The sequence below is a fragment of the Emys orbicularis genome, chromosome 12 (genome assembly GCF_028017835.1).
Source record: "Emys orbicularis isolate rEmyOrb1 chromosome 12, rEmyOrb1.hap1, whole genome shotgun sequence".
NCBI lineage: Eukaryota > Metazoa > Chordata > Testudines > Emydidae > Emys > Emys orbicularis.
In genome coordinates this window covers 29828533-29839824 of record NC_088694.1, presented here as the reverse complement: position 1 = coordinate 29839824, position 11292 = coordinate 29828533, and positions in this window count along the sequence as shown.

The following is an 11292-nucleotide window of genomic DNA, read 5'->3' as shown; positions in this document are numbered from 1 at the left end:
ACTATTTGAAGGTTTATTAACTAGGAAAAAGGAATAAGAGTTATTTACAGGTGAAAGCAAGCAAACCTGTACACACAAATGAGTTACTACTATCTATGATTTCTAAAGATGACAGAGATATGGGAATCGGTCAATTCAAAATGTCTTTCAGGGCAGACCCAGGGGAAAGTCCTGGGGATCTCTGGCTTTGTTTAATGTCTCTGGCCCTGTGAGAGTTCAAACAGCAAAGAAATGAAAAATCTTCATGTCCACTATTTTTATTTCCCTCTTCCAGCCTTCTGCATATACTCCTCCATGGGTGGATGGAGCAATTAACAAAACTTTTCTCTTATAATGGCCCACTTAATTTTTGATAGTCCTTCTGGATGGGTGGGAGACGGATGGACAATTCCCATGTCTGGGTTCACAAGTTCATAGCAAACATTTTCAGAGTTATAAAGCAAAATTTACATATTTCCTTATAGCATGGAATACAGACATTACAAGTGAGGTTAATGCAGGCAGCAACTTACAGGCATTTCACAGTCTAAACACTAAATACAGTCTTATAAGACTACTACCTATTTTGAACAAAACTAACATACAGGTGAGCTGGTTTGGTTTCCAGCTATGAGTTTGTCAGTTCTTAGCTGAGGCCTATGGCCCCGGCCAGAGCTGGCACTTGTTTTACCAGCGTCACACCCATCACTACCAACAGTGAAAACCACCAGAAGCAACAAATACCGGCACCAGGAGGTGGATCCATGTCATTGGCTGAACAGGCCACTGCCGAAGAAACTGTTCTGAGACCAAAAGTGGCTTCTGTGACAGTGTACCCCATAAGTCTTCATGGGAATATGCTTATGAATATTGTGACAAAGTTCCTCCTCTATCTTGGTGGGTCCTGCGCTTATTGGCGGATTTTCTTGCCTCAGAGATTCACCATATGGGTTGGGGAACAGCCCAGAGACCTTCCCCTCTGGGAGAACCCACAGTCCAGGTCAATTGGGAGGTTTGGGGGGAACCCGGGCCCGCCCTCTACTCCAGGTTCCAGCCCAGGGCCCTGTGGACTGCAGCTGTCTATAGTGCCTCCTGTAACAGCTGTATGACAGCTACAACTCCCTGGGCTACTTCCCCATGGCCTCCTCCAAACACCTTCCTTATTCTCACCACAGGACCTTCCTCCTGGTGTCTGATAACGCTTGTGCTTCTCAGTCCTCCAGCAGCACACCCTCTCACTCTCAGCTCCTTGCGCCTCTTGCTCCCAGCTCCTCACACTCTCACCACAAACTGAAGTGAGCTCCTTTTAAAACCCAGGTGCCCTGATTAGCCTGCCTTAATTGATTCTAGCAGCTTCTTCTTAATTGGCTCCAGATGTTCTAATTAGCCTGCCTGCCTTAACTGGTTCTAGCAGGTTCCTGATTACTCTAGTGCAGCCCCTGCTCTGGTCACTCAGGGAACAGAAAACTACTCATCCAGTGACCACTATATTTGCCCTCTACCAGACTCCTGTACCCCACTGGTCTGGGTCTGTCACATATCCCTCCCCCCTGCTCAACGCCAAGGGGTTGGGCAGCTTGGGACGCCAGACAGTGCACACGTGACAAGCCATCGGCGTTGCCATGACGGCTCCCTGCTCTGTGTTGCACACGGAACTGGAAAGGTTGGAGGGATAAGAACCATCTGGTCACCCTTGTGTTCTTCTCCTTGTTCCGCTGCATCCATTGAAGAGGGGCATGGTGGGTCACGAGGACAAATCTGCGCCCGAGCAGGTAGTTGCGCAATGTTTCCATGGCCCATTTTACAGCGAGGCATTCTCTCTCCACCACTGCATATTTTTGTTCCCTTGGAAGGAGTTTCCGACTGAGGTATAGAATTGGGTGTTCCTCCTCCCCGACCATCTGTGATAGAACGGCCCCCAACCCTACTTCCGATGCATCCGTCTGCAGGATAAACTCCTTGGTGAAATCAGGGGCTATCAGTATGGGGTTACTGCAGAGGGCAGTCCGTAGGTCTGTGAATGCTTCCTCTGCTGCGTCAGACCATCTCACCAGATCAGGTCCACGGGCTTTCACTAGGTCTGTCAGGGGGCTTGCCCTTGTGGCAAAGTGGGGGATAAATCGTCGGTAATACCCCACCACACCTAGGAACGCCCGGACTTGTTTCTTGCAACTTGGTTGGGGCCAATTTTGGATGGCCTCTAACTTGTTCACTTGGGTCTTCTGCCTGGTCCCGTCCAAAATTTCCTCTCCCGGGGCTAATCTGCCCAAGATCTAGGGGCCCAGTCTCTGTTGCCTCTACTGGTTCAGAAGCATTAGGGTGGGGGTCAGACTCAGGTGCTTCTCCCTCTTGCGTGGCCTCCTTTTCAGCTGTGCGGGTCCGCCTACCTACAAGAGCGACCCTCTGGCTTTGGGTCAGTATTCGGGTTCCCAAGGCCTTAGCTGCCCTTCTTTCCCTTTTTGTCTTTCTACCCTGTCTGGGAGTGGAGAACAAATCTGGGGATATTTCAGAGAAGATTGGGGGTTGACAGTCTGCTGTGGATGCCTCATCAATTTTAGGGTCCCCATCTTTCTCCAATCCCCCTACTGGGAGTAAGTTTCCAAACCCTGGGAAGTCCCTCCCTATGAGCACCAGGTATGGGAGTTTAGGGACTACACCTGCTGCTACCTCAGTAGTGTTCCCTTGGATCTCAATTTTTACTGGGATGGTGGGGTAGTAACTAACTGTCCCATGGACACATGTTATCCCCGTACGTTTAGCCTGCAGCAGCTGACTATGCTTCACGAGCTTCCCTGAGATAAGCGTGATAGCACTCCCCGAATCAACCAGTGCCGTGGTCCCTACCCCATTTAGTTTCACTGGTCTGGTATACATATGTGGGGTTAGTGAGACCCCCACAAGGTGGATTAGGGAGCATGGATCTGCCCAGTTCCCCAGGTTACACTGCATAGGCTCCTCAGCATTGGGACACTGTGCAGCTATGTGTCCCCACTCCCCGCAGGCATAACATCTGTATGGAACCCTAGGCGTTTCCCGGTCTTTTGGTTTGGGCAGTCTAACATCACGATCCTCTTCTCCCTCAGTGCTCCGACTCTTTGTGGCCTCTAATGGGCCTTCAGCCTCTCTCTTTTTCCACCTGGGCCCTCCTGGTGGCCCAGTCACCCGAACTTTAGGGCTTGGTGCTGCTAGTTTAACCCGGGGTGCCTCTTCCTTAACTGGTCGGGTCAGCTTCCTCGCTGTCCTTCGCCTCTCTACCAGGGCAACAACCTCGTCATAGGTGGAGGATTCGTTCTGGCTTACCCAGGCACGAAGGTCTGGTGGTAGTCCCCTCATGTATCGGTCAATGACCAGAACCGCTAGTCTCTCTTCCGGACTCCGGGACTCTGTTTGCAACCACTTTCGTGCGAGATGGATGAGGTCATACAATTGGGACCGCGGGGTTTTGTCTTCCTGATACCTCCAACCGTGATACTGCTGGGCCGGCACTGCTGTCATTACCCCAGATCTGGCCAGGATCTCTGCTTTCAGCTGGGGGTAGTCTGCCGCAACCTCTTCAGGCAGATCATGGTAGGCCTTCTGGGCCTCCCCACACAGGAATGGGGCAAGGATGCCAGACCACTGATCTTGAGGCCAGGCCTCCCGTAGGACTGTCCTCTCAAAGGCCAGAAGGTATGCCTCTACATCGTCCTCCCGTGTCATTTTCTGCAGCCAATGGCTGGCCCGTATGAGCCGCGTCCCATCATGGCCGCGATTCAGCTCTGTAAGGGAATTTACCTGGTTTATCAGTTCCCGCAACATAGCTCGGTCTTGAGCAGCCTGGTCCATCAGCAGGCGATTAGTCTCTTGCTGCAGCCGCACTGCCTCCTGTTGGGCGGCTGCCTGGACACGGGTAGCCTTCTGGGCCGCCGTAGCTTGTATCAGTGCCCGCACTACGTCATCCATTGTGGTGAAAAAAAATAAACCCTCTCCCTTTTTTTTGTTTTTTGTTTTTTGTTTAAATCACCCTCCTTCTTCCGCCACGCTGTGCACCCCAAGATCCCACTGCTGACACCAGTGTGACAAAGTTCCTCCTCTATCTTGGTGGGTCCTGCGCTTATTGGCGGATTTTCTTGCCTCAGAGATTCACCATATGGGTTGGGGAACAGCCCAGAGACCTTCCCCTCTGGGAGAACCCACAGTCCAGGTCAATTGGGAGGTTTGGGGGGAACCCGGGCCCGCCCTCTACTCCAGGTTCCAGCCCAGGGCCCTGTGGACTGCAGCTGTCTATAGTGCCTCCTGTAACAGCTGTATGACAGCTACAACTCCCTGGGCTACTTCCCCATGGCCTCCTCCAAACACCTTCCTTATTCTCACCACAGGACCTTCCTCCTGGTGTCTGATAATGCTTGTGCTCCTCAGTCCTCAGGCAGCACACCCTCTCACTCTCAGCTCTTTGCGCCTCTTGCTCCCAGCTCCTCACACTCTCACCACAAACTGAAGTGAGCTCCTTTTAAAACCCAGGTGCCCTGATTAGCCTGCCTTAATTGATTCTAGCAGCTTCTTCTTAATTGGCTCCAGGTGTTCTAATTAGCCTGCCTGCCTTAACTGGTTCTAGCAGGTTCCTGATTACTCTAGTGCAGCCCCTGCTCTGGTCACTCAGGGAACAGAAAACTACTCATCCAGTGACCACTATATTTGCCCTCTACCAGACTCCTGTACCCCACTGGTCTGGGTATGTCACAATATATATATGATATAACTGGAATATGTTTTATGCTACATATGTCATGTAACATATCTATGTAAAGGTTATGATCTACTGAATACATTCCTTCTATTTATATGCATGTATCATTTTTGTACTTGAAGTTAGGAATATTGGCTTTGTACTTGCTTGATTTCTATTGAGAAAGGAATGTGCAAATTAAATGCCCAATCAAGAACCACTTAAGCCAACAATGAACTCGAAGATGCCAATCCACATCAGAGCTTTCCCAGGAATGTGGCTTGGCTGGTAAGAAACTCAGTCATGTATGGACATGTGACTTGCCCATGTGACTCCAAAACTCTATCTTGGAGCTGGACTTTGCATAGAAGAGAGGAGGGGGTCTCCCCCCCCACAAGAGGAAGTCTATTTAAGCCTGTGGGAGACCCCTCCATTTTGTCTTCAGCTGGCTAAAGAGATAGCCTCTCCACCCACAAGGATACCTGAAAGAAACTGGAACAAAGGACAGTAACTACAGGGGATGTGAGTGATTGCTGGACCCAGACTAGAAGGAGACTAGTCTGTAAAAGGAAGCTTACTGGAACTGGTGAGGTTTTATCTGTATTCAGTTTTCTTAGAAATAGACTTGCAGGTTCTATTTTATTTTACTTGGTCATTCACTTTGTTCTGTCTGTTACTACTTGGAACCACTTAAATCCTACTTTCTGTATTTAATAAAATCACTTTTTACTTATTAATTAATCCAGAGTATGTATTAATACCTGGGGGAGGGCGGCAAACAGCTGGGCATATCTCTCTATCAGTGTTATGGAGGGCGAACAATTTATTATTAGGTAAAATGGATTTATTTGGGGTTTAGACCCCATTGGGAGTTGGGCATCTGAGTGTTAAAGACAGGAACACTTCTGTAAGTTGCTTTCAGTTAAGTCTGCAGCTTTGGGGCATGTGGTTCAGACCCTGAGTCTGTGTTGGAGCAGACTGGCGTGTCTGGCTCAACAAGACAGGGTGCTGGAGTCCTAAGCTGCCAGGTCAGGAAAGCAGAAGCAGAAGTAGTCTTGGCACATCAGTTGGTGATTCTCAAGGGGGTTTGTGTGATCCAACCAGTCACAGCTTCATGATAAGAAGGCCCTTGAAGTAATACATGCATTAACAGAGTGAACACGGCTCTCCTTTGTCGGAAGGGTCAGGTTATCTCCCCGACCTCCATGCCAGACATAAATTCATGGGCTCTATTTGTTTGTGTCTGTGGGTTTTGGTTTATGTTGCTCTGGGTTGGGTTAAACCTTGTTGTTATGGGTCAGGGGTAACTCCTGACTTACATTCAGGATAAAAATAAGAACCTGACTGAAACCAAAGCAGTAGCGCCCAAAACGTGGGCACCTGGAAAAAGCCTGAGAAGAAGCTGAACCATGTGGCCAAGGGGTTTCAAATGCAGGGGCTAGTGTTTGGGTTGGTAGAACGATTTTTGTCTCCGTGTGTGAGACACACAGCCCAAGCTTGCACTCCTCAGAAGCAAAAGGAACGTCAAGCAGACACAGCCTGGCTGCCTGGTGCATGGCCCTAGGAGAATCCTGGAGAGAGGCTTTTGGCCGAGGCGACACGTTGGGGGGAGCCTGTGGGGTCACAGGCCTCCCCTTCCAGATTTGCGGCTTGTAGTGAGCATGCTGCTCACATGGATTGAGCATGCTCACTAACACTGCTGAAGCCCGCTGCCCTCACTCTGCCCCCCCCACTGTCGGTAGGCGCAGGTCATCTATGGCTTTGGGTCAAAGTGCTGTGTGGAAAGAAGCTTGGACCTGTGAGCAAGGAAACTGTCTTCTGTTGTTGAGTGTGATGTTGCACCCCATAATGCTTTATGGAAATATGCTTATGAATGTAAATATGACATAACTGGAATATGTTTTATGCTACATATGCCATGTAACATATCTCTGCAAAGGTTATGATCTACTGAATATATTCATCCTATTTGTATGCATGTATCATTTTTGTATTCAAAGTTATGAATATTGGCTGTGTACTTGTTTGATTTTAACTAGCCTTAGTAAGGCATTTGGTCATCTTCTTTAGAAAGGAATTTGCAAGTTAAGTGCCCAATCAAGAAACACTTAACGGACAATGGACCTTGAAGGACTCCAATCCACATAAGAAGTCTACCTGAGGACGTTCAAGGTAGCATGTGAACAATGGCTGCCACCTGGCTGCCACCTGTAAAGTTCTGACTCATGCATGGGCATGTGACTTGCCCGTGTGACTTCAAAACTCCATCTTGTAGCTGGGTTTCTAAACAGGGGGAGGGAGGGGTGTCCACCCACAAGAAAGGAACTATATAAAGTCCTGGGAGACCCCTCCATTTTGTCTTCAGCTGGCTCAAAAAGTTGGCCTCTCCACCCCCCAAAGGATACCTGAAAGAAACTGGAACAAAGGACAGTAACCACAGGAGTGTGAGTGATTGCTGGACCCAGACTAGAAGGAGGCTAGTCTATAAAAGAAACTTATTGGAACATCTCTGAGTGTATTTCATCTGTAATCACTTTCTTAGGTTTAGACTTGCATGTTTTATTTTATTTTGCTTGGTAATTCACTTTGTTCTGTCCGTTATTACTTGGAACCACTTAAATCTTACTTTTGGAATTTAATAAAATCATCTTTTACTTATTAATTAACCCAGAGTATGTATTAATACCTGGAGGTGGTGGTGGTGGTGGGGGGTGCAGACAGCTGTGCATATCTCTCTATCAGTGTTATAGACGGTGAACAATTTATGAGTGGATTTTTGGGGGGTTTGGACCCCATTGGGAGCTGGGTAACTGAGTGTTGGAGACAGGAACACTTCTTAAGCTGTTTTCAGTTAAGACTGCAGTGTTTTGGGGATGTGGTTCAGACCTGGGTCTGTGTTTGTAGCGGGCAAGCATGTCTGGCTCAAACCAGGCAGGGCACTGAAGTCCCAAGCTGGCAGGGAAAGTGGTCTCAGAGGTAGTCTCAGCACATCAGCTGGCAGTTCCCAAGGGGTTTCTGTGATCCAACCCGTCACATTGAGTTCCTCCCGTGTTCAGGGAAACAAGGTTTTCTACATTCTTTGTAAATAAACACACTTGCATCAAAGAAATACCTGCTGACTCTGACCTCCTAACTGGAACCACCTACAAGACCCTGAATTTTTGGCTCGCCACTTGGGGTAACAATATTTTGTTTTATTTTCAGTTGACGTGCAAAAGAAAAGAGGGAAGTTGAAAGAGCAGCCACTGGAGTCCATGGAGATGGATGTGGCAGGGCCGTCTAACCTTTTGTATCCCTGGCCCATGTCATGTGACTAGCCAGGAAACAAAAGATTGCTCTCTTACTGACACTGTGGCATATCTCCGGTATATCTCCCATTACGTGCTGTTCGTGAACAATCCACAGGCTCCAACATGCTCATGAAATCTATTAACCAAACTGTTTCGAATTTGTAACAGTCATGATCTGCTGATAGACAATGTGCTCAGTAAACTGTTCACAGCAAATAGTTCAACCAGTTGTAAATCTGGCACTGTGCAAACATGTCCCGGCAAGCTGCTCCTGAAATATTACAATAATGTCTTTGCTTTGGGTTTCCTGCTTGTGGGGAAGAAGAGAAGTAACGACATTACAGTGGGTGTAGCCCTGGCCCCTATATTTAGTTTGTCTGTCACTGTTCCTGAAAACAGTTCCTGCGAACTTTCTGTGAAGCGCTCTGCCAACTCCACAATTTGCACCAGGACTCTGCGCATAGCCTGGGGGCAAAGTAGGACCTCATGAAAATCAAGTCAGGTTTGGCTGAGTTGCAAACCACTGAAAATCACCATTGCCCACCTGTGTTTCACACCGCATAGCTTGGGTTTGGCTTGCTGCCACTACCCCTCAAGATTCTATTAACGCGGCACATACTCCGCCCTCTTGCCTCACTTCAGCAGTCTATGCACAGAGCCAAACCTCCAGGTGGGACACAGACAAAACAGATCCTCCTCTTGATGGTGCTGTCCCCCATTCCCACAGCCTCTGACCTAGGGGAAGATGTACTGCACTGGGAACCAGGAGATCTAGATTCACTTTTTCAACTAACTTGTGTTAATAACTCTGTACCCATCACAACCCTTGTTATGAAGAAGGCCTCATGGGTTATACGACCTGGGAATGGAACCAGACCGCTAATATGGCAGAACCAAGCATCAGCCACTTAATCTAATTGTCCCTCTGAAAGAGCCTCCCAAATACTGGTCCTTGCCTAAGCTGTCTGTAAAATGGTGCTACTCATGCATAGGTAACCCCACAGTTTAAATGTGTTACATGTCTTCCTCTAGTGGCTAGTCCACAGAGGATAATATTAGCCTACTGCTAGTGCAGCTACCTTTTAACTCAAGTCTCTGCTGTAGTGCCGAAAGTTTACAGTTCACACAGTGATGCTGATGTATTGAAGGGGTGACTGTTAGAGTTGCACATAGTATAATTTGCTGTTTCTGTTTTCTTTCTTTTTAAAAGAACCTAGGAAATTACTCACTCCCCCCTCCCCAGTTAAAACAGTGTTATTAAGGCTGCAAAGTCAAACACTCAAAAGTTAGGAAATGCCAAAATTAAGTTGCCCCCTTCCATGTTAGATTACACAATACAATTGTAGCCTGTAGGATGGCTTAGGTTAAGAAATAAGTAGAAGTCAGGTTTGGGACCTAAGTTAGCCAAAGTGTAGAGGAGTCTGGGAAACTGAAGCTGCCAGTGTGAGATGTTGGAGTCAGAGTGTTATGGGAGAGTAGGAGTTAGCAAGGCCATGAACCCAGGGTTATGTTACTCTTATGTTGTGGTTATAACTGGGTTAAGCAAGGTTTTTAATGAGAGCGCTTTTGCAGGAGAGCTCCAATTAACATCAGAAAGGTACCGTTTGGGTCCAGGATTATAAAGCAGTACTTCACTCTGCCCTGGTCTACACTACAGGGTTAGGTCAAATTTAGCTGCGTTAGGTCAATTTTAAAATGAATGCGTCCACACAACCAAGCCCATTCCATCGACTTAAAGGGCTCTTAAAATCGACTTCTGTACTCCTCCCCAATGAGGGGAGTAGCGCTAAAATCGACCTTGCTGGGTTGAATTTGGGGTAGTGTGGACGCAAATTGATGGTATTGGCCTCCGGGAGCTATCCCAGAGTGCTCCATTGTGACCGCTCTGGACAGCACTTTGAACTCCGATGCACTAGCCAGGTATACAGGAAAAGCCCTGGGACCTTTTGAATTTCATTTCCTGTTTGGTCAGCATGGCAAACTCAGCAGCACAGGTGACCATGCAGTTCCCTCAGAATTGTAGAGCATAGAATGTTTCTATGCTCCCCCTATCATCTCCGTCCTGAGGTTATCGCAGATTAGAAGGTGAAAAAAATGCACTCGCGATGACATGTTTTCCGAGCTCATGCAGTCCTCCCGCACTGATAGGGCACAGCTTAATGCATGGAGGCATTCAGTGGCAGAGGCCAGGAAAGAATTAAGTGAGCGCGAAGAGTGGAGGCAGGATGCGATGCTGAGGCGAATGGGGGAGCAAACGGACATGATAAAGCATCTGTTGGGGGAGCAAACGGACATGATAAAGCATCTGTTGGAGCTGCAGGAAAGCCAACAAGAGCACAGACCCCCGCTGCATCCACTGTATAACCGCCTACCATCCTCCTCATGTTCCATAGCCTCCTCACCCAGACGCCCAAGAACGCAGGGGGAGGGAGGGGAAGCTCCGGGCACCCAGTCACTCCACTCCAGAGGATGGCCCAAGCAACAGCAGGCTGTCATTCAAACAGTTTGATTTTCAGTGTGGCTACAATAAGTAATGTGGCCTTGTCCTTACCTCCTCCCCCACCCCACCCGGGCTACCTTGTCCATTATCTCTTTTTTTTTTTAATTAATAAAGAAAGAATGCATGGTTTCAAAAAAATAGTTACTTTATTTTGAAGGGGGAAGGGTGGTTGGCTTACAGGGAATTAAAATCAACAAAGGGGGCGGGTTTGCATCAAGGAGAAACACACACAACTGTCACACCAAAGCCTGGCCAGTCATTAAACTGGTTTTCCAAGCCTCTCTGATGTGCAGCGTGCCTTGCTGTGCTCTTCTAATCACCCTGGTGTCTGGCTGCTCAAAATCGGACGCCAGGCGATTTGCCTCAACCTCCCATCCAGCCATAAACGTCTTCTCCTTATCCTCACAGATATTATGGAGCACACAGCAAGCAGCAATAACAATGGGAATGTTGGTTGCGCTGAGGTCTGCCCTAGTCAGCAAACAGTGCCAGCGAGCTTTTAAACTTCCAAAGGCACATTCTACCACCATTCTGCACTTGCTCAGCCTATAGTTGAACTGCTCCTTACTACTGTCCAGGCTTCATGAGCCATGGGAGCAAGGGGCAGGCTGGGGTAGGTGCGACCGCGCGGTGCTGCCGGCTGGGAGAGCAGCCTGAGGCAGAAGCCTCCAGCTCGCATGATATTCCAGGCAGGACTGAATATCCATGAGATGAAACTTAAAGAAGAGAATGACCTGGAGTCTCTGGCTCCCATTCGGTGCTCTAAGAGGAGGATAGCCATGACTGTCCAGGTGCCCCTGATCAACCTCACCGAGGTC